The sequence below is a fragment of the Hyla sarda genome, chromosome 8 (genome assembly GCF_029499605.1).
Source record: "Hyla sarda isolate aHylSar1 chromosome 8, aHylSar1.hap1, whole genome shotgun sequence".
Taxonomy (NCBI): domain Eukaryota; kingdom Metazoa; phylum Chordata; class Amphibia; order Anura; family Hylidae; genus Hyla; species Hyla sarda.
This window is the reverse complement of record NC_079196.1, coordinates 100993304-101015281: the sequence shown is the minus strand read 5'-3', so window position 1 is coordinate 101015281 and position 21978 is coordinate 100993304. Positions and strand designations below refer to the sequence as shown.

The following is a 21978-nucleotide window of genomic DNA, read 5'->3' as shown; positions in this document are numbered from 1 at the left end:
TGCATGGTCAAGCAACAGCAATGACACACCCTTGTGTATAGGCATGAGACCCTCACATCATTTAACAGGATTCAGCACCACCCACAAGACAGCTACCTGTCATGTCATGTCAAACCTGCACAGGTGTGCTAGATTATTATTATTTATTTTTATTTTTATTTTTTTACACCAATCAGTGTGCAAACATGGTCATTAAAACGCTAAATGAATAGACGTTCATAAACCAGTCAGTGCAACTCATCATTTTGGTCTCCAATTCTCAAACGCAAATTCTCACCCACGGAGGATTAAATGAGAATCTTTCTTGTTTAACACTGGAATGGGGTGGTGCACTGTTCACTACCCGAAGATACTGCCACATCGGGTCAATGCATAGGGCGACAGAAGTAAGCTTCCAAATCAGCTCCCTTTCTCAAAAATCCATTTAATTTATGGTCCCCAGATAGGGAACGTATGTATCAGTATGTGCTCACAAGTCACCCAAGTGCAAGTATTCACACAAAAAAAAAAAACGTGCCTCAGGATGCGATCTGTCGCAAGATCCTTTCTTTTTTTACACTTGATCTAAGCCAAAAGGCCTAGAGGGGATAACCGGGAAAGGGGTGGACCCAACCATGTCCCCTTCATGAGCACTCACATTACTCATAGGAATGGAAGGAAGGCTGGCAGCCAACCAGCCTCCCATACACTCTCTGGGTGGGTGGCAGTCAGCCACCCATACATACATACAGCACAGGCTAAATCCACATCATCACTTAAAAAAAGGACCGGCGACCATTGCACTCTGATGGAGCATTTAGCAATGCAATCCATAGCCTGGCTTTTGCCTGAACCCCCATCACTCCTCCTCTTGCATATAAGACAATATTTCAGATCTGCATATGAAAACAACACGCCTACCTTTGTTGCACATAGCTGCCTGCCTGTCTCTAGTTACCCCACTGGCTGTAGCTGCGTCCCTTCCGACATGGAATAACACCAACTGTAACGATAAACTGAAAATTAACAGTATAAACCTGCATCATTTTGGACTCTGGTATTTGCTGAATCCGGGTGACCTGACAATCGATGGTGGTGCCGCTGGTGATTCTGGCCTTCTTGGAATCTGTTGGGCCTATGTGTTAGCTCACACATCACTTGGGTATCCATGGTAACTACCACAACATGGTCATCTGCAGTTTACATCTAGCCCTAGAAGTGGCATTGAATGGCATTTTAAAAGTGCTAAGTGTCCTGGTGCAATAATCCTCCCATGAGGATCAGCCTCAACGGCTTTGTAGATTGCACTCATGTCAGCAACTCCATATACATTTTTTTTTCTTCATGCTTCTTTCTTCATCCTTTTTTCTTTCTGTCATTAAGACTTTCATTCATTCGATCTCTCTCACTCACTTGCTTTAACTCATTTGTTCTCACTCACTCACTCACTCACTCAATTACTCACTCACTCACTCTTTCACTCTCACTCACTCTCACTCTCTCACTCACTCGCTCACTAAGTCAGTCTCTCTCTCTCTCTCTCTTTTTCTTTTTATATATATTTTTTTCCGTCTTCTTCTTCTTCTTCAGACCCTGTCATAGCACTAATGCCTTTCCAATACCACCAGCAGATGGAGACACTCCATTGCATTATTGGTTGTGAGCAGCAGTTTCTAAAAACAAATGCCTCATGGCGGATTTCCCATCCATCAATGGATGGTAAATTTTGTTTTTATCATTCACTGACCACAGAAACCAATGCATGGTCAAGCAACAGCAATGACACACCCTTGTGTATAGGCATGAGACCCTCACGTCATTTAACAGGATTCAGCACCACCCACAAGACAGCTACCTGTCATGTCATGTCAAACCTGCACAGGTGTGCTAGATTATTATTATTTAGTTTTATTTTATTTTTTTACACCAATCAGTGTGCAAACATGGTCATTAAAACGCTAAATGAATAGACGTTCATAAACCAGTCAGTGCAACTCATCATTTTGGTCTCCAATTCTCAAACTCAAATTCTCACTCACGGAGGATTAAATGAGAATCTTTCTTGTTTAACACTGGAATGGGGTGGTGCACTGTTCACTACCCGAAGATACTGCCACATCGGGTCAATGCATAGGGCGACAGAAGCAAGCTTCCAAATCAGCTCCCTTTCTCAAAAATCCATTTAATTTATGGTCCCCAGATAGGGAACGTATGTATCAGTATGTGCTCACAAGTCACCCAAGTGCAAGTATTCACACAAAAAAAAACGTGCCTCAGGATGCGATCTGTCGCAAGATCCTTTCTTTTTTTTACACTTGATCTAAGCCAAAAGGCCTAGAGGGGATAACCGGGAAAGGGGTGGACCCAACCATGTCCCCTTCATGAGCACTCACATTACACATAGGAATGGAAGGAAGGCTGGCAGCCAACCAGCCTCCCATACACTCTCTGGGTGGAGTGGCAGTCAGCCACCCATACATACATACAGCACAGGCTAAACCCACATCATCACTTAAAAAAAGGACAGGCGACCATTGCACTCTGATGCAGCATTTAGCAATGCAATCCATAGCCTGGCTTTTGCCTGAACCCCCATCACTCCTCCTCTTGCATATAAGACAATATTTCAGATCTGCATATGAAAACAACACGCCTACCTTTGTTGCACATAGCTGCCTGCCTGTCTCTAGTTACCCCACTGGCTGTAGCTGCGTCCCTTCCGACATGGAATAACACCAACTGTAACGATAAACTGAAAATTAACAGTATAAACCTGCATCATTTTGGACTCTGGTATTTGCTGAATCCGGGTGACCTGACAACCGATGGTGGTGCCGCTGGTGATTCTGGCCTTCTTGGAATCTGTTGGGCCTATGTGTTAGCTCACACATCACTTGGGTATCCATGGTAACTACCACAACATGGTCATCTGCAGTTTACATCTAGCCCTAGAAGTGGCATTGAATGGCATTTTAAAAGTGCTAAGGGTCCTGGTGCAATAATCCTCCCATGAGGATCAGCCTCAACGGCTTTGTAGATTGCACTCATGTCAGCAACTCCATATACATTTTTTTTTCTTCATGCTTCTTTCTTCATCCTTTTTTCTTTCTGTCATTCAGACTTTCATTCATTCGATCTCTCTCACTCACTTGCTTTAACTCATTTGTTCTCACTCACTCACTCACTCAATCACTCACTCACTCACTCATTCACTCTCACTCACTCTCACTCACTCTCACTCTCTCACTCACTCGCTCACTAAGTCAGTCTCTCTCTCTCTCTCTCTCTCTTTCTTTTTATATATATTTTTTTCCGTCTTCTTCTTCTTCTTCAGACCCTGTCATAGCACTAATGCCTTTCCAATACCACCAGCAGATGGAGACACTCCATTGCAACATTGGTTGTGAGCAGCAGTTTCTAAAAACAAATGCCTCATGGCGGATTTCCCATCCATCAATGGATGGTAAATTTTGTTTTTATCATTCACTGACCACAGAAACCAATGCATGGTCAAGCAACAGCAATGACACACCCTTGTGTATAGGCATGAGACCCTCACGTCATTTAACAGGATTCAGCACCACCCACAAGACAGCTACCTGTCATGTAATGTCAAACCTGCACAGGTGTGCTAGATTATTATTATTTAGTTTTATTTTATTTTTTTACACCAATCAGTGTGCAAACATGGTCATTAAAACGCTAAATGAATAGACGTTCATAAACCAGTCAGTGCAACTCATCATTTTGGTCTCCAATTCTCAAACGCAAATTCTCACCCACGGAGGATTAAATGAGAATCTTTCTTGTTTAACACTGGAATGGGGTGGTGCACTGTTCACTACCCGAAGATACTGCCACATCGGGTCAATGCATAGGGCGACAAAAGCAAGCTTCCAAATCAGCTCCCTTTCTCAAAAATCCATTTAATTTATGGTCCCCAGATAGGGAACGTATGTATCAGTATGTGCTCACAAGTCACCCAAGTGCAAGTATTCACACAAAAAAAAAAAAACGTGCCTCAGGATGCGATCTGTCGCAAGATCCTTTCTTTTTTTTACACTTGATCTAAGCCAAAAGGCCTAGAGGGGATAACCGGGAAAGGGGTGGACCCAACCATGTCCCCTTCATGAGCACTCACATAACTCATAGGAATGGAAGGAAGGCTGGCAGCCAACCAGCCTCCCATACACTCTCTGGGTGGGTGGCAGTCAGCCACCCATACATACATACAGCACAGGCTAAACCCACATCATCACTTAAAAAAAGGACAGGCGACCATTGCACTCTGATGGAGCATTTAGCAATGCAATCCATAGCCTGGCTTTTGCCTGAACCCCCATCACTCCTCCTCTTGCATATAAGACAATATTTCAGATCTGCATATGAAAACAACACGCCTACCTTTGTTGCACATAGCTGCCTGCCTGTCTCTAGTTACCCCACTGGCTGTAGCTGCGTCCCTTCCGACATGGAATAACACCAACTGTAACGATAAACTGAAAATTAACAGTATAAACCTGCATCATTTTGGACTCTGGTATTTGCTGAATCCGGGTGACCTGACAACCGATGGTGGTGCCGCTGGTGATTCTGGCCTTCTTGGAATCTGTTGGGCCTATGTGTTAGCTCACACATCACTTGGGTATCCATGGTAACTACCACAACATGGTCATCTGCAGTTTACATCTAGCCCGTGGCATTGAATGGCATTTTAAAAGTGCTAAGGGTCCTGGTGCAATAATCATCCCATGAGGATCAGCCTCAACGGCTTTGTAGATTGCACTCATGTCAGCAACTCCATATACATTTTTTTTTCTTCATGCTTCTTTCTTCATCCTTTTTTCTTTCTGTCATTCAGACTTTCATTCATTCGATCTCTCTCACTCACTTGCTTTAACTCATTTGTTCTCACTCACTCACTCACTCAATCACTCACTCACTCATTCACTCTCACTCACTCTCACTCTCTCACTCACTCGCTCACTAAGTCAGTCTCTCTCTCTCTCTCTCTTTTTCTTTTTATATATATTTTTTTCTGTCTTCTTCTTCTTCTTCTTCTTCTTCAGACCCTGTCATAGCACTAATGCCTTTCCAATACCACCAGCAGATGGAGACACTCCATTGCAACATTGGTTGTGAGCAGCAGTTTCTAAAAACAAATGCCTCATGGCGGATTTCCCATCCATCAATGGATGGTAAATTTTGTTTTTATCATTCACTGACCACAGAGACCAATGCATGGTCAAGCAACAGCAATGACACACCCTTGTGTATAGGCATGAGACCCTCACGTCATTTAACATGATTCAGCACCACCCACAAGACAGCTACCTGTCATGTCATGTCAAACCTGCACAGGTGTGCTAGATTATTATTATTTAGTTTTATTTTATTTTTTTACACCAATCAGTGTGCAAACATGGTCATTAAAACACTAAATGAATAGACGTTCATAAACCAGTCAGTGCAACTCAGCATTTTGGTCTCCAATTCTCAAACGCAAATTCTCACCCACGGAGGATTAAATGAGAATCTTTCTTGTTTAACACTGGAATGGGGTGGTGCACTGTTCACTACCCGAAGATACTGCCACATCGGGTCAATGCATAGGGCGACAGAAGCAAGCTTCCAAATCAGCTCCCTTTCTCAAAAATCCATTTAATTTATGGTCCCCAGATAGGGAACGTATGTATCAGTATGTGCTCACAAGTCACCCAAGTGCAAGTATTCACACAAAAAAAAAAAACGTGCCTCAGGATGCGATCTGTCGCAACATCCTTTCTTTTTTTACACTTAATCTAAGCCAAAAGGCCTAGAGGGGATAACCGGGAAAGGGGTGGACCCAACCATGTCCCCTTCATGAGCACTCACATAACTCATAGGAATGGAAGGAAGGCTGGCAGCCAACCAGCCTCCCATACACTCTCTGGGTGGGTGGCAGTCAGCCACCCATACATACATACAGCACAGGCTAAACCCACATCATCACTTAAAAAAAGGACAGGCGACCATTGCACTCTGATGGAGCATTTAGCAATGCAATCCATAGCCTGGCTTTTGCCTGAACCCCCATCACTCCTCCTCTTGCATATAAGACAATATTTCAGATCTGCATATGAAAACAACACGCCTACCTTTGTTGCACATAGCTGCCTGCCTGTCTCTAGTTACCCCACTGGCTGTAGCTGCGTCCCTTCCGACATGGAATAACACCAACTGTAACGATAAACTGAAAATTAACAGTATAAACCTGCATCATTTTGGACTCTGGTATTTGCTGAATCCGGGTGACCTGACAACCGATGGTGGTGCCGCTGGTGATTCTGGCCTTCTTGGAATCTGTTGGGCCTATGTGTTAGCTCACACATCACTTGGGTATCCATGGTAACTACCACAACATGGTCATCTGCAGTTTACATCTAGCCCGTGGCATTGAATGGCATTTTAAAAGTGCTAAGGGTCCTGGTGCAATAATCATCCCATGAGGATCAGCCTCAACGGCTTTGTAGATTGCACTCATGTCAGCAACTCCATATACATTTTTTTTTCTTCATGCTTCTTTCTTCATCCTTTTTTCTTTCTGTCATTCAGACTTTCATTCATTCGATCTCTCTCACTCACTTGCTTTAACTCATTTGTTCTCACTCACTCACTCACTCACTCAATCACTCACTCACTCATTCACTCTCACTCACTCTCACTCTCTCACTCACTCGCTCACTAAGTCAGTCTCTCTCTCTCTCTCTCTTTTTCTTTTTATATATATTTTTTTCTGTCTTCTTCTTCTTCTTCTTCAGACCCTGTCATAGCACTAATGCCTTTCCAATACCACCAGCAGATGGAGACACTCCATTGCAACATTGGTTGTGAGCAGCAGTTTCTAAAAACAAATGCCTCATGGCGGATTTCCCATCCATCAATGGATGGTAAATTTTGTTTTTATCATTCACTGACCACAGAGACCAATGCATGGTCAAGCAACAGCAATGACACACCCTTGTGTATAGGCATGAGACCCTCACGTCATTTAACAGGATTCAGCACCACCCACAAGACAGCTACCTGTCATGTCATGTCAAACCTGCACAGGTGTGCTAGATTATTATTATTTAGTTTTATTTTATTTTTTTACACCAATCAGTGTGCAAACATGGTCATTAAAACACTAAATGAATAGACGTTCATAAACCAGTCAGTGCAACTCATCATTTTGGTCTCCAATTCTCAAACGCAAATTCTCACCCACGGAGGATTAAATGAGAATCTTTCTTGTTTAACACTGGAATGGGGTGGTGCACTGTTCACTACCCGAAGATACTGCCACATCGGGTCAATGCATAGGGCGACAGAAGCAAGCTTCCAAATCAGCTCCCTTTCTCAAAAATCCATTTAATTTATGGTCCCCAGATAGGGAACGTATGTATCAGTATGTGCTCACAAGTCACCCAAGTGCAAGTATTCACACTAAAAAAAAAAAACGTGCCTCAGGATGCGATCTGTCGCAAGATCCTTTCTTTTTTTACACTTGATCTAAGCCAAAAGGCCTAGAGGGGATAACCGGGAAAGGGGTGGACCCAACCATGTCAACTTCATGAGCACTCACATTACTCATAGGAATGGAAGGAAGGCTGGCAGCCAACCAGCCTCCCATACACTCTCTGGGTGGGTGGCAGTCAGCCACCCATACATACATACAGCACAGGCTAAACCCACATCATCACTTAAAAAAAGGAGCGGCGACCATTGCACTCTGATGGAGCATTTAGCAATGCAATCCATAGCCTGGCTTTTGCCTGAACCCCCATCACTCCTCCTCTTGCATATAAGACAATATTTCAGATCTGCATATGAAAACAACACGTCTACCTTTCTTGCACATAGCTGCCTGCCTGTCTCTAGTTACCCCACTGGCTGTAGCTGCGTACCTTCCGACATGGAATAACACCAACTGTAACGATAAACTGAAAATTAACAGTATAAACCTGCATCATTTTGGACTCTGGTATTTGCTGAATCCGGGTGACCTGACAACCGATGGTGGTGCCGCTGGTGATTCTGGCCTTCTTGGAATCTGTTGGGCCTATGTGTTAGCTCACACATCACTTGGGTATCCATGGTAACTACCACAACATGGTCATCTGCAGTTTACATCTAGCCCTAGAAGTGGCATTGAATGGCATTTTAAAAGTGCTAAGGGTCCTGGTGCAATAATCCTCCCATGAGGATCAGCCTCAACGGCTTTGTAGATTGCACTCATGTCAGCAACTCCATATACATTTTTTTTTCTTCATGCTTCTTTCTTCATCCTTTTTTCTTTCTGTCATTCAGACTTTCATTCATTCGATCTCTCTCACTCACTTGCTTTAACTCATTTGTTCTCACTCACTCACTCACTCACTCAATCACTCACTCACTCATTCACTCTCACGCACTCTCACTCTCTCACTCACTCGCTCACTAAGTCAGTCTCTCTCTCTCTCTTTTTCTTTTTATATATATTTTTTTCCGTCTTCTTCTTCTTCTTCTTCTTCTTCTTCTTCAGACCCTGTCATAGCACTAATGCCTTTCCAATACCACTAGCAGATGGAGACACTCCATTGCAACATTGGTTGTGAGCAGCAGTTTCTAAAAACAAATGCCTCATGGCGGATTTCCCATCCATCAATGGATGGTAAATTTTGTTTTTTATCATTCACTGACCACAGACAACCAATGCATGGTCAAGCAACAGCAATGACACACCCTTGTGTATAGGCATGAGACCCTCACGTCATTTAACAGGATTCAGCACCACCCACAAGACAGCTACCTGTCATGTCATGTCAAACCTGCACAGGTGTGCTAGATTATTATTATTTAGTTTTATTTTATTTTTTTACACCAATCAGTGTGCAAACACGGTCATTAAAACGCTAAATGAATAGACGTTCATAAACCAGTCAGTGCAACTCATCATTTTGGTCTCCAATTCTCAAACTCAAATTCTCACCCACGGAGGATTAAATGAGAATCTTTCTTGTTTAACACTGGAATAGGGTGGTGCACTGTTCACTACCCGAAGATACTGCCACATCAGGTCAATGCATAGGGCAACAGAAGCAAGCTTCCAAATCAGCTCCCTTTCTCAAAAATCCATTTAATTTATGGTCCCCAGATAGGGAACGTATGTATCAGTATGTGCTCACAAGTCACCCAAGTGCAAGTATTCACACAAAAAAAAAAACGTGCCTCAGGATGCGATCTGTCGCAAGATCCTTTCTTTTTTTACACTTGATCTAAGCCAAAAGGCCTAGAGGGGATAACCGGGAAAGGGGTGGACCCAACCATGTCCCCTTCATGAGCACTCACATAACTCATAGGAATGGAAGGAAGGCTGGCAGCCAACCAGCCTCCCATACACTCTCTGGGTGGGTGGCAGTCAGCCACCCATACATACATACAGCACAGGCTAAACCCACATCATCACTTAAAAAAGGACAGGCGACCATTGCACTCTGATGGAGCATTTAGCAATGCAATCCATAGCCTGGCTTTTGCCTGAACCCCCATCACTCCTCCTCTTGCATATAAGACAATATTTCAGATCTGCATATGAAAACAACACGCCTACCTTTGTTGCACATAGCTGCCTGCCTGTCTCTAGTTACCCCACTGGCTGTAGCTGCGTCCCTTCCGACATGGAATAACACCAACTGTAACGATAAACTGAAAATTAACAGTATAAACCTGCATCATTTTGGACTCTGGTATTTGCTGAATCCGGGTGACCTGACAATCGATGGTGGTGCCGCTGGTGATTCTGGCCTTCTTGGAATCTGTTGGGCCTATGTGTTAGCTCACACATCACTTGGGTATCCATGGTAACTACCACAACATGGTCATCTGCAGTTTACATCTAGCCCGTGGCATTGAATGGCATTTTAAAAGTGCTAAGGTTCCTGGTGCAATAATCCTCCCATGAGGATCAGCCTCAACGGCTTTGTAGATTGCACTCATGTCAGCAACTCCATATACATTTTTTTTTCTTCATGCTTCTTTCTTCATCCTTTTTTCTTTCTGTCATTCAGACTTTCATTCATTCGATCTCTCTCACTCACTTGCTTTAACTCATTTGTTCTCACTCACTCACTCACTCACTCAATCACTCACTCACTCATTCACTCTCACTCACTCTCACTCTCTCACTCACTCGCTCACTAAGTCAGTCTCTCTCTCTCTCTCTCTCTCTTTTTCTTTTTATATATATTTTTTTCCGTCTTCTTCTTCTTCTTCAGACCCTGTCATAGCACTAATGCCTATCCAATACCACCAGCAGATGGAGACACTCCATTGCAACATTGGTTGTGAGCAGCAGTTTCTAAAAACAAATGCCTCATGGCGGATTTCCCATCCATCAATGGATGGTAAATTTTGTTTTTTTTCATTCACTGACCACAGAAACCAATGCATGGTCAAGCAACAGCAATGACACACCCTTGTGTATAGGCATGAGACCCTCACGTCATTTAACAGGATTCAGCACCACCCACAAGACAGCTACCTGTCATGTCATGTCAAACCTGCACAGGTGTGCTAGATTATTATTATTTAGTTTTATTTTATTTTTTTACACCAATCAGTGTGCAAACATGGTCATTAAAACGCTAAATGAATAGACGTTCATAAACCAGTCAGTGCAACTCATCATTTTGGTCTCCAATTCTCAAACTCAAATTCTCACCCACGGAGGATTAAATGAGAATCTTTCTTGTTTAACACTGGAATGGGGTGGTGCACTGTTCACTACCCGAAGATACTGCCACATCGGGTCAATGCATAGGGCGACAGAAGCAAGCTTCCAAATCAGCTCCCTTTCTCAAAAATCCATTTAATTTATGGTCCCCAGATAGGGAACGTATGTATCAGTATGTGCTCACAAGTCACCCAAGTGCAAGTATTCACACAAAAAAAAACGTGCCTCAGGATGCGATCTGTCGCAAGATCCTTTCTTTTTTTACACTTGATCTAAGCCAAAAGGCCTAGAGGGGATAACCGGGAAAGGGGTGGACCCAACCATGTCCCCTTCATGCGCACTCACATTACTCATAGGAATGGAAGGAAGGCTGGCAGCCAACCAGCCTCCCATACACTCTCTGGGTGGGTGGCAGTCAGCCACCCATACATACATACAGCACAGGCTAAATCCACATCATCACTTATAAAAAGGACAGGCGACCATTGCACTCTGATGGAGCATTTAGCAATGCAATCCATAGCCTGGCTTTTGCCTGAACCCCCATCACTCCTCCTCTTGCATATAAGACAATATTTCAGATCTGCATATGAAAACAACACGCCTACCTTTGTTGCACATAGCTGCCTGCCTGTCTCTAGTTACCCCACTGGCTGTAGCTGCGTCCCTTCCGACATGGAATAACACCAACTGTAACGATAAACTGAAAATTAACAGTATAAACCTGCATCATTTTGGACTCTGGTATTTGCTGAATCCGGGTGACCTGACAACCGATGGTGGTGCCGCTGGTGATTCTGGCCTTCTTGGAATCTGTTGGGCCTATGTGTTAGCTCACACATCACTTGGGTATCCATGGTAACTACCACAACATGGTCATCTGCAGTTTACATCTAGCCCTAGAAGTGGCATTGAATGGCATTTTAAAAGTGCTAAGGTTCCTGGTGCAATAATCCTCCCATGAGGATCAGCCTCAACGGCTTTGTAGATTGCACTCATGTCAGCAACTCCATATACATTTTTTTTTCTTCATGCTTCTTTCTTCATCCTTTTTTCTTTCTGTCATTCAGACTTTCATTCATTCGATCTCTCTCACTCACTTGCTTTAACTCATTTGTTCTCACTCACTCACTCACTCACTCAATCACTCACTCACTCATTCACTCTCACTCACTCTCACTCTCTCACTCACTCGCTCACTAAGTCAGTCTCTCTCTCTCTCTCTCTTTTTCTTTTTATATATATTTTTTTCCGTCTTCTTCTTCTTCTTCTTCTTCTTCAGACCCTGTCATAGCACTAATGCCTTTCCAATACCACCAGCAGATGGAGACACTCCATTGCAACATTGGTTGTGAGCAGCAGTTTCTAAAAACAAATGCCTCATGGCGGATTTCCCATCCATCAATGGATGGTAAATTTTGTTTTTATCATTCACTGACCACAGAAACCAATGCATGGTCAAGCAACAGCAATGACACACCCTTGTGTATAGGCATGAGTCCCTCACGTCATTTAACAGGATTCAGCACCACCCACAAGACAGCTACCTGTCATGTCATGTCAAACCTGCACAGGTGTGCTAGATTATTATTATTTAGTTTTATTTTATTTTTTTACACCAATCAGTGTGCAAACATGGTCATTAAAACGCTAAATGAATAGACGTTCATAAACCAGTCAGTGCAACTCATCATTTTGGTCTCCAATTCTCAAACTCAAATTCTCACCCACGGAGGATTAAATGAGAATCTTTCTTGTTTAACACTGGAATGGGGTGGTGCACTGTTCACTACCCGAAGATACTGCCACATCGGGTCAATGCATAGGGCGACAGAAGCAAGCTTCCAAATCAGCTCCCTTTCTCAAAAATCCATTTAATTTATGGTCCCCAGATAGGGAACGTATGTATCAGTATGTGCTCACAAGTCACCCAAGTGCAAGTATTCACACAAAAAAAAAAACGTGCCTCAGGATGCGATCTGTCGCAAGATCCTTTCTTTTTTTACACTTGATCTAAGCCAAAAGGCCTAGAGGGGATAACCGGGAAAGGGGTGGACCCAACCATGTCCCCTTCATGCGCACTCACATTACTCATAGGAATGGAAGGAAGGCTGGCAGCCAACCAGCCTCCCATACACTCTCTGGGTGGGTGGCAGTCAGCCACCCATACATACATACAGCACAGGCTAAATCCACATCATCACTTATAAAAAGGACAGGCGACCATTGCACTCTGATGGAGCATTTAGCAATGCAATCCATAGCCTGGCTTTTGCCTGAACCCCCATCACTCCTCCTCTTGCATATAAGACAATATTTCAGATCTGCATATGAAAACAACACGCCTACCTTTGTTGCACATAGCTGCCTGCCTGTCTCTAGTTACCCCACTGGCTGTAGCTGCGTCCCTTCCGACATGGAATAACACCAACTGTAACGATAAACTGAAAATTAACAGTATAAACCTGCATCATTTTGGACTCTGGTATTTGCTGAATCCGGGTGACCTGACAACCGATGGTGGTGCCGCTGGTGATTCTGGCCTTCTTGGAATCTGTTGGGCCTATGTGTTAGCTCACACATCACTTGGGTATCCATGGTAACTACCACAACATGGTCATCTGCAGTTTACATCTAGCCCTAGAAGTGGCATTGAATGGCATTTTAAAAGTGCTAAGGTTCCTGGTGCAATAATCCTCCCATGAGGATCAGCCTCAACGGCTTTGTAGATTGCACTCATGTCAGCAACTCCATATACATTTTTTTTTCTTCATGCTTCTTTCTTCATCCTTTTTTCTTTCTGTCATTCAGACTTTCATTCATTCGATCTCTCTCACTCACTTGCTTTAACTCATTTGTTCTCACTCACTCACTCACTCACTCAATCACTCACTCACTCATTCACTCTCACTCACTCTCACTCTCTCACTCACTCGCTCACTAAGTCAGTCTCTCTCTCTCTCTCTCTTTTTCTTTTTATATATATTTTTTTCCGTCTTCTTCTTCTTCTTCTTCTTCTTCTTCAGACCCTGTCATAGCACTAATGCCTTTCCAATACCACCAGCAGATGGAGACACTCCATTGCAACATTGGTTGTGAGCAGCAGTTTCTAAAAACAAATGCCTCATGGCGGATTTCCCATCCATCAATGGATGGTAAATTTTGTTTTTATCATTCACTGACCACAGAAACCAATGCATGGTCAAGCAACAGCAATGACACACCCTTGTGTATAGGCATGAGACCCTCACGTCATTTAACAGGATTCAGCACCACCCACAAGACAGCTACCTGTCATGTCATGTCAAACCTGCACAGGTGTGCTAGATTATTATTATTTAGTTTTATTTTATTTTTTTACACCAATCAGTGTGCAAACATGGTCATTAAAACGCTAAATGAATAGACGTTCATAAACCAGTCAGTGCAACTCATCATTTTGGTCTCCAATTCTCAAACTCAAATTCTCACCCACGGAGGATTAAATGAGAATCTTTCTTGTTTAACACTGGAATGGGGTGGTGCACTGTTCACTACCCGAAGATACTGCCACATCGGGTCAATGCATAGGGCGACAGAAGCAAGCTTCCAAATCAGCTCCCTTTCTCAAAAATCCATTTAATTTATGGTCCCCAGATAGGGAACATATGTATCAGTATGTGCTCACAAGTCACCCAAGTGCAAGTATTCACACAAAAAAAAAAAACGTGCCTCAGGGTGCGATCTGTCGCAAGATCCTTTCTTTTTTTACACTTGATCTAAGCCAAAAGGCCTAGAGGGGATAACCGGGAAAGGGGTGGACCCAACCATGTCCCCTTCATGAGCACTCACATTACTCATAGGAATGGAAGGAAGGCTGGCAGCCAACCAGCCTCCCATACACTCTCTGGGTGGGTGGCAGTCAGCCACCCATACATACATACAGCACAGGCTAAACCCACATCATCACTTAAAAAAAGGACAGGCGACCATTGCACTCTGATGGAGCATTTAGCAATGCAATCCATAGCCTGGCTTTTGCCTGAACCCCCATCACTCCTCCTCTTGCATATAAGACAATATTTCAGATCTGCATATGAAAACAACACGCCTACCTTTGTTGCACATAGCTGCCTGCCTGTCTCTAGTTACCCCACTGGCTGTAGCTGCGTCCCTTCCGACATGGAATAACACCAACTGTAACGATAAACTGAAAATTAACAGTATAAACCTGCATCATTTTGGACTCTGGTATTTGCTGAATCCGGGTGACCTGACAATCGATGGTGGTGCCGCTGGTGATTCTGGCCTTCTTGGAATCTGTTAGGCCTATGTGTTAGCTCACACATCACTTGGGTATCCATGGTAACTACCACAACATGGTCATTTGCAGTTTACATCTAGCCCTAGAAGTGGCATTGAATGGCATTTTAAAAGTGCTAAGGGTCCTGGTGCAATAATCCTCCCATGAGGATCAGCCTCAACGGCTTTGTAGATTGCACTCATGTCAGCAACTCCATATACATTTTTTTTTCTTCATGCTTCTTTCTTCATCCTTTTTTCTTTCTGTCATTCAGACTTTCATTCATTTGATCTCTCTCACTCACTTGCTTTAACTCATTTGTTCTCACTCACTCACTCACTCACTCACTCACTCAATCACTCACTCACTCACTCATTCACTCACTAAGTCAGCCTCTCTCTCTCTCTCTCTCTCTTTTTCTTTTTATATATATTTTTTTCCGTCTTCTTCTTCTTCTTCTTCTTCTTCAGACCCTGTCATAGCACTAATGCCTTTCCAATACCACCAGCAGATGGAGACACTCCATTGCAACATTGGTTGTGAGCAGCAGTTTCTAAAAACAAATGCCTCATGGCGGATTTCCCATCCATCAATGGATGGTAAATTTTGTTTTTATCATTCACTGACCACAGAAACCAATGCATGGTCAAGCAACAGCAATGACACACCCTTGTGTATAGGCATGAGACCCTCACGTCATTTAACAGGATTCAGCACCACCCACAAGACAGCTACCTGTCATGTCATGTCAAACCTGCACAGGTGTGCTAGATTATTATTATTTAGTTTTATTTTATTTTTTTACACCAATCAGTGTGCAAACATGGTCATTAAAACGCTAAATGAATAGACGTTCATAAACCAGTCAGTGCAACTCATCATTTTGGTCTCCAATTCTCAAACTCAAATTCTCACCCACGGAGGATTAAATGAGAATCTTTCTTGTTTAACACTGGAATGGGGTGGTGCACTGTTCACTACCCGAAAATACTGCCACATCGGGTCAATGCATAGGGCGACAGAAGCAAGCTTCCAAATCAGCTCCCTTTCTCAAAAATCCATTTAATTTATGGTCTCCAGATAAGGAACGTATGAATCAGTATGTGCTCACAAGTCACCCAAGTGCAAGTATTCACACAAAAAAAAACGTGCCTCAGGATGCGATCTGTCGCAAGATCCTTTCTTTTTTTACACTTGATCTAAGCCAAAAGGCCTAGAGGAGATAACCGGGAAAGGGGTGGACCCAACCATGTCCCCTTCATGAGCACTCACATTACTCATAGGAATGGAAGGAAGGCTGGCAGCCAACCAGCCTCCCATACACTCTCTGGGTGGGTGGCAGTCAGCCACCCATACATACATACAGCACAGGCTAAACCCACATCATCACTTAAAAAAAGGACAGGCGACCATTGCACTCTGATGGAGCATTTAGCAATGCAATCCATAGCCTGGCTTTTGCCTGAACCCCCATCACTCCTCCTCTTGCATATAAGACAATATTTCAGATCTGCATATGAAAACAACACGCCTACCTTTGTTGCACATAGCTGCCTGCCTGTCTCTAGTTACCCCACTGGCTGTAGCTGCGTCCCTTCCGACATGGAATAACACCAACTGTAACGATAAACTGAAAATTAACAGTATAAACCTGCATCATTTTGGACTCTGGTATTTGCTGAATCCGGGTGACCTGACAACCGATGGTGGTGCCGCTGGTGATTCTGGCCTTCTTGGAATCTGTTGGGCCTATGTGTTAGCTCACACATCACTTGGGTATCCATGGTAACTACCACAACATGGTCATCTGCAGTTTACATCTAGCCCTAGAAGTGGCATTGAATGGCATTTTAAAAGTGCTAAGGGTCCTGGTGCAATAATCCTCCCATGAGGATCAGCCTCAACGGCTTTGTAGATTGCACTCATGTCAGCAACTCCATATACATTTTTTTTTCTTCATGCTTCTTTCTTCATCCTTTTTTCTTTCTGTCATTCAGACTTTCATTCATTCGATCTCTCTCACTCACTTGCTTTAACTCATTTGTTCTCACTCACTCACTCACTCACTCAATCACTCACTCACTCACTCTCACTCACTCGCTCACTAAGTCAGTCTCTCTCTCTCTCTCTCTCTTTTTCTTTTTATATATATTTTTTTCCGTCTTCTTCTTCTTCTTCAGACCCTGTCATAGCACTAATGCCTTTCCAATACCACCAGCAGATGGAGACACTCCATTGCAACATTGGTTGTGAGCAGCAGTTTCTAAAAACAAATGCCTCATGGCGGATTTCCCATCCATCAATGGATGGTAAATTTTGTTTTTATCATTCACTGACCACAGAAACCAATGCATGGTCAAGCAACAGCAATGACACACCATTGTGTATAGGCATGAGACCCTCACGTCATTTAACAGGATTCAGCACCACCCACAAGACAGCTACCTGTCATGTCATGTCAAACCTGCACAGGTGTGCTAGATTATTATTATTTAGTTTTATTTTATTTTTTTACACCAATCAGTGTGCAAACATGGTCATTAAAACGCTAAATGAATAGACGTTCATAAACCAGTCAGTGCAACTCATCATTTTGGTCTCCAATTCTCAAACTCAAATTCTCACCCACGGAGGATTAAATGAGAATCTTTCTTGTTTAACACTGGAATGGGGTGGTGCACTGTTCACTACCCGAAGATACTGCCACATCGGGTCAATGCATAGGGCGACAGAAGCAAGCTTCCAAATCAGCTCCCTTTCTCAAAAATCCATTTAATTTATGGTCCCCAGATAGGGAACGTATGTATCAGTATGTGCTCACAAGTCACTCAAGTGCAAGTATTCACACAAAAAAAAACGTGCCTCAGGATGCGATCTGTCGCAAGATCCTTTCTTTTTTTTACACTTGATCTAAGCCAAAAGGCCTAGAGGGGATAACCGGGAAAGGGGTGGACCCAACCATGTCCCCTTCATGAGCACTCACATTACACATAGGAATGGAAGGAAGGCTGGCAGCCAACCAGCCTCCCATACACTCTCTGGGTGGAGTGGCAGTCAGCCACCCATACATACATACAGCACAGGCTAAACCCACATCATCACTTAAAAAAAGGACAGGCGACCATTGCACTCTGATGCAGCATTTAGCAATGCAATCCATAGCCTGGCTTTTGCCTGAACCCCCATCACTCCTCCTCTTGCATATAAGACAATATTTCAGATCTGCATATGAAAACAACACGCCTACCTTTGTTGCACATAGCTGCCTGCCTGTCTCTAGTTACCCCACTGGCTGTAGCTGCGTCCCTTCCGACATGGAATAACACCAACTGTAACGATAAACTGAAAATTAACAGTATAAACCTGCATCATTTTGGACTCTGGTATTTGCTGAATCCGGGTGACCTGACAACCGATGGTGGTGCCGCTGGTGATTCTGGCCTTCTTGGAATCTGTTGGGCCTATGTGTTAGCTCACACATCACTTGGGTATCCATGGTAACTACCACAACATGGTCATCTGCAGTTTACATCTAGCCCTAGAAGTGGCATTGAATGGCATTTTAAAAGTGCTAAGGGTCCTGGTGCAATAATCCTCCCATGAGGATCAGCCTCAACGGCTTTGTAGATTGCACTCATGTCAGCAACTCCATATACATTTTTTTTTCTTCATGCTTCTTTCTTCATCCTTTTTAATTTCTGTCATTGAGACTTTCATTCATTCGATCTCTCTCACTCACTTGCTTTAACTCATTTGTTCTCACTCACTCACTCACTCAATCACTCACTCACTCATTCACTCTCACTCACTCTCACTCTCTCACTCACTCGCTCACTAAGTCAGTCTCTCTCTCTCTCTCTCTTTTTCTTTTTATATATATTTTTTTCCGTCTTCTTCTTCTTCTTCAGACCCTGTCATAGCACTAATGCCTTTCCAATACCACCAGCAGATGGAGACACTCCATTGCAACATTGGTTGTGAGCAGCAGTTTCTAAAAACAAATGCCTCATGGCGGATTTCCCATCCATCAATGGATGGTAAATTTTGTTTTTATCATTCACTGACCACAGAAACCAATGCATGGTCAAGCAACAGCAATGACACACCCTTGTGTATAGGCATGAGACCCTCACGTCATTTAACAGGATTCAGCACCACCCACAAGACAGCTACCTGTCATGTCATGTCAAACCTGCACAGGTGTGCTAGATTATTATTATTTAGTTTTATTTTATTTTTTTACACCAATCAGTGTGCAAACATGGTCATTAAAACGCTAAATGAATAGACGTTCATAAACCAGTCAGTGCAACTCATCATTTTGGTCTCCAATTCTCAAACTCAAATTCTCACCCACGGAGGATTAAATGAGAATCTTTCTTGTTTAACACTGGAATGGGGTGGTGCACTGTTCACTACCCGAAAATACTGCCACATCGGGTCAATGCATAGGGCGACAGAAGCAAGCTTCCAAATCAGCTCCCTTTCTCAAAAATCCATTTAATTTATGGTCTCCAGATAAGGAACGTATGAATCAGTATGTGCTCACAAGTCACCCAAGTGCAAGTATTCACACAAAAAAAAACGTGCCTCAGGATGCGATCTGTCGCAAGATCCTTTCTTTTTTTACACTTGATCTAAGCCAAAAGGCCTAGAGGAGATAACCGGGAAAGGGGTGGACCCAACCATGTCCCCTTCATGAGCACTCACATTACTCATAGGAATGGAAGGAAGGCTGGCAGCCAACCAGCCTCCCATACACTCTCTGGGTGGGTGGCAGTCAGCCACCCATACATACATACAGCACAGGCTAAACCCACATCATCACTTAAAAAAAGGACAGGCGACCATTGCACTCTGATGGAGCATTTAGCAATGCAATCCATAGCCTGGCTTTTGCCTGAACCCCCATCACTCCTCCTCTTGCATATAAGACAATATTTCAGATCTGCATATGAAAACAACACGCCTACCTTTGTTGCACATAGCTGCCTGCCTGTCTCTAGTTACCCCACTGGCTGTAGCTGCGTCCCTTCCGACATGGAATAACACCAACTGTAACGATAAACTGAAAATTAACAGTATAAACCTGCATCATTTTGGACTCTGGTATTTGCTGAATCCGGGTGACCTGACAACCGATGGTGGTGCCGCTGGTGATTCTGGCCTTCTTGGAATCTGTTGGGCCTATGTGTTAGCTCACACATCACTTGGGTATCCATGGTAACTACCACAACATGGTCATCTGCAGTTTACATCTAGCCCTAGAAGTGGCATTGAATGGCATTTTAAAAGTGCTAAGGGTCCTGGTGCAATAATCCTCCCATGAGGATCAGCCTCAACGGCTTTGTAGATTGCACTCATGTCAGCAACTCCATATACATTTTTTTTTCTTCATGCTTCTTTCTTCATCCTTTTTTCTTTCTGTCATTCAGACTTTCATTCATTCGATCTCTCTCACTCACTTGCTTTAACTCATTTGTTCTCACTCACTCACTCACTCACTCAATCACTCACTCACTCACTCTCACTCACTCGCTCACTAAGTCAGTCTCTCTCTCTCTCTCTCTCTTTTTCTTTTTATATATATTTTTTTCCGTCTTCTTCTTCTTCTTCAGACCCTGTCATAGCACTAATGCCTTTCCAATACCACCAGCAGATGGAGACACTCCATTGCAACATTGGTTGTGAGCAGCAGTTTCTAAAAACAAATGCCTCATGGCGGATTTCCCATCCATCAATGGATGGTAAATTTTGTTTTTATCATTCACTGACCACAGAAACCAATGCATGGTCAAGCAACAGCAATGACACACCATTGTGTATAGGCATGAGACCCTCACGTCATTTAACAGGATTCAGCACCACCCACAAGACAGCTACCTGTCATGTCATGTCAAACCTGCACAGGTGTGCTAGATTATTATTATTTAGTTTTATTTTATTTTTTTACACCAATCAGTGTGCAAACATGGTCATTAAAACGCTAAATGAATAGACGTTCATAAACCAGTCAGTGCAACTCATCATTTTGGTCTCCAATTCTCAAACTCAAATTCTCACCCACGGAGGATTAAATGAGAATCTTTCTTGTTTAACACTGGAATGGGGTGGTGCACTGTTCACTACCCGAAGATACTGCCACATCGGGTCAATGCATAGGGCGACAGAAGCAAGCTTCCAAATCAGCTCCCTTTCTCAAAAATCCATTTAATTTATGGTCCCCAGATAGGGAACGTATGTATCAGTATGTGCTCACAAGTCACTCAAGTGCAAGTATTCACACAAAAAAAAACGTGCCTCAGGATGCGATCTGTCGCAAGATCCTTTCTTTTTTTTACACTTGATCTAAGCCAAAAGGCCTAGAGGGGATAACCGGGAAAGGGGTGGACCCAACCATGTCCCCTTCATGAGCACTCACATTACACATAGGAATGGAAGGAAGGCTGGCAGCCAACCAGCCTCCCATACACTCTCTGGGTGGAGTGGCAGTCAGCCACCCATACATACATACAGCACAGGCTAAACCCACATCATCACTTAAAAAAAGGACAGGCGACCATTGCACTCTGATGCAGCATTTAGCAATGCAATCCATAGCCTGGCTTTTGCCTGAACCCCCATCACTCCTCCTCTTGCATATAAGACAATATTTCAGATCTGCATATGAAAACAACACGCCTACCTTTGTTGCACATAGCTGCCTGCCTGTCTCTAGTTACCCCACTGGCTGTAGCTGCGTCCCTTCCGACATGGAATAACACCAACTGTAACGATAAACTGAAAATTAACAGTATAAACCTGCATCATTTTGGACTCTGGTATTTGCTGAATCCGGGTGACCTGACAACCGATGGTGGTGCCGCTGGTGATTCTGGCCTTCTTGGAATCTGTTGGGCCTATGTGTTAGCTCACACATCACTTGGGTATCCATGGTAACTACCACAACATGGTCATCTGCAGTTTACATCTAGCCCGTGGC

At 43.4% G+C, this 21978-nt stretch overlaps 13 pseudogenes; all 13 read right to left on the bottom strand.

Moving 5' to 3' along the window:
* Positions 1 to 322: 322 nt before the first annotated feature.
* LOC130289866 (U2 spliceosomal RNA) lies at positions 323 to 589 on the bottom strand (annotated as a pseudogene).
* Positions 590 to 2059: 1470 nt separating this feature from the next.
* Positions 2060 to 2324, bottom strand: LOC130288542 (U2 spliceosomal RNA; annotated as a pseudogene).
* A 1479-nt stretch (positions 2325 to 3803) lies between these two features.
* LOC130289446 (U2 spliceosomal RNA) lies at positions 3804 to 4072 on the bottom strand (annotated as a pseudogene).
* A 1466-nt stretch (positions 4073 to 5538) lies between these two features.
* On the bottom strand, positions 5539 to 5805 carry LOC130289700 (U2 spliceosomal RNA; annotated as a pseudogene).
* A 1464-nt stretch (positions 5806 to 7269) lies between these two features.
* On the bottom strand, positions 7270 to 7537 carry LOC130288501 (U2 spliceosomal RNA; annotated as a pseudogene).
* A 1479-nt stretch (positions 7538 to 9016) lies between these two features.
* Positions 9017 to 9282, bottom strand: LOC130289341 (U2 spliceosomal RNA; annotated as a pseudogene).
* A 1465-nt stretch (positions 9283 to 10747) lies between these two features.
* LOC130285921 (U2 spliceosomal RNA) lies at positions 10748 to 11011 on the bottom strand (annotated as a pseudogene).
* A 1475-nt stretch (positions 11012 to 12486) lies between these two features.
* Positions 12487 to 12752, bottom strand: LOC130288254 (U2 spliceosomal RNA; annotated as a pseudogene).
* Positions 12753 to 14230: 1478 nt separating this feature from the next.
* On the bottom strand, positions 14231 to 14497 carry LOC130288137 (U2 spliceosomal RNA; annotated as a pseudogene).
* Positions 14498 to 15956: 1459 nt separating this feature from the next.
* LOC130289462 (U2 spliceosomal RNA) lies at positions 15957 to 16220 on the bottom strand (annotated as a pseudogene).
* A 1446-nt stretch (positions 16221 to 17666) lies between these two features.
* Positions 17667 to 17931, bottom strand: LOC130288605 (U2 spliceosomal RNA; annotated as a pseudogene).
* A 1463-nt stretch (positions 17932 to 19394) lies between these two features.
* Positions 19395 to 19658, bottom strand: LOC130289461 (U2 spliceosomal RNA; annotated as a pseudogene).
* A 1446-nt stretch (positions 19659 to 21104) lies between these two features.
* LOC130288604 (U2 spliceosomal RNA) lies at positions 21105 to 21369 on the bottom strand (annotated as a pseudogene).
* Positions 21370 to 21978: the final 609 nt, after the last annotated feature.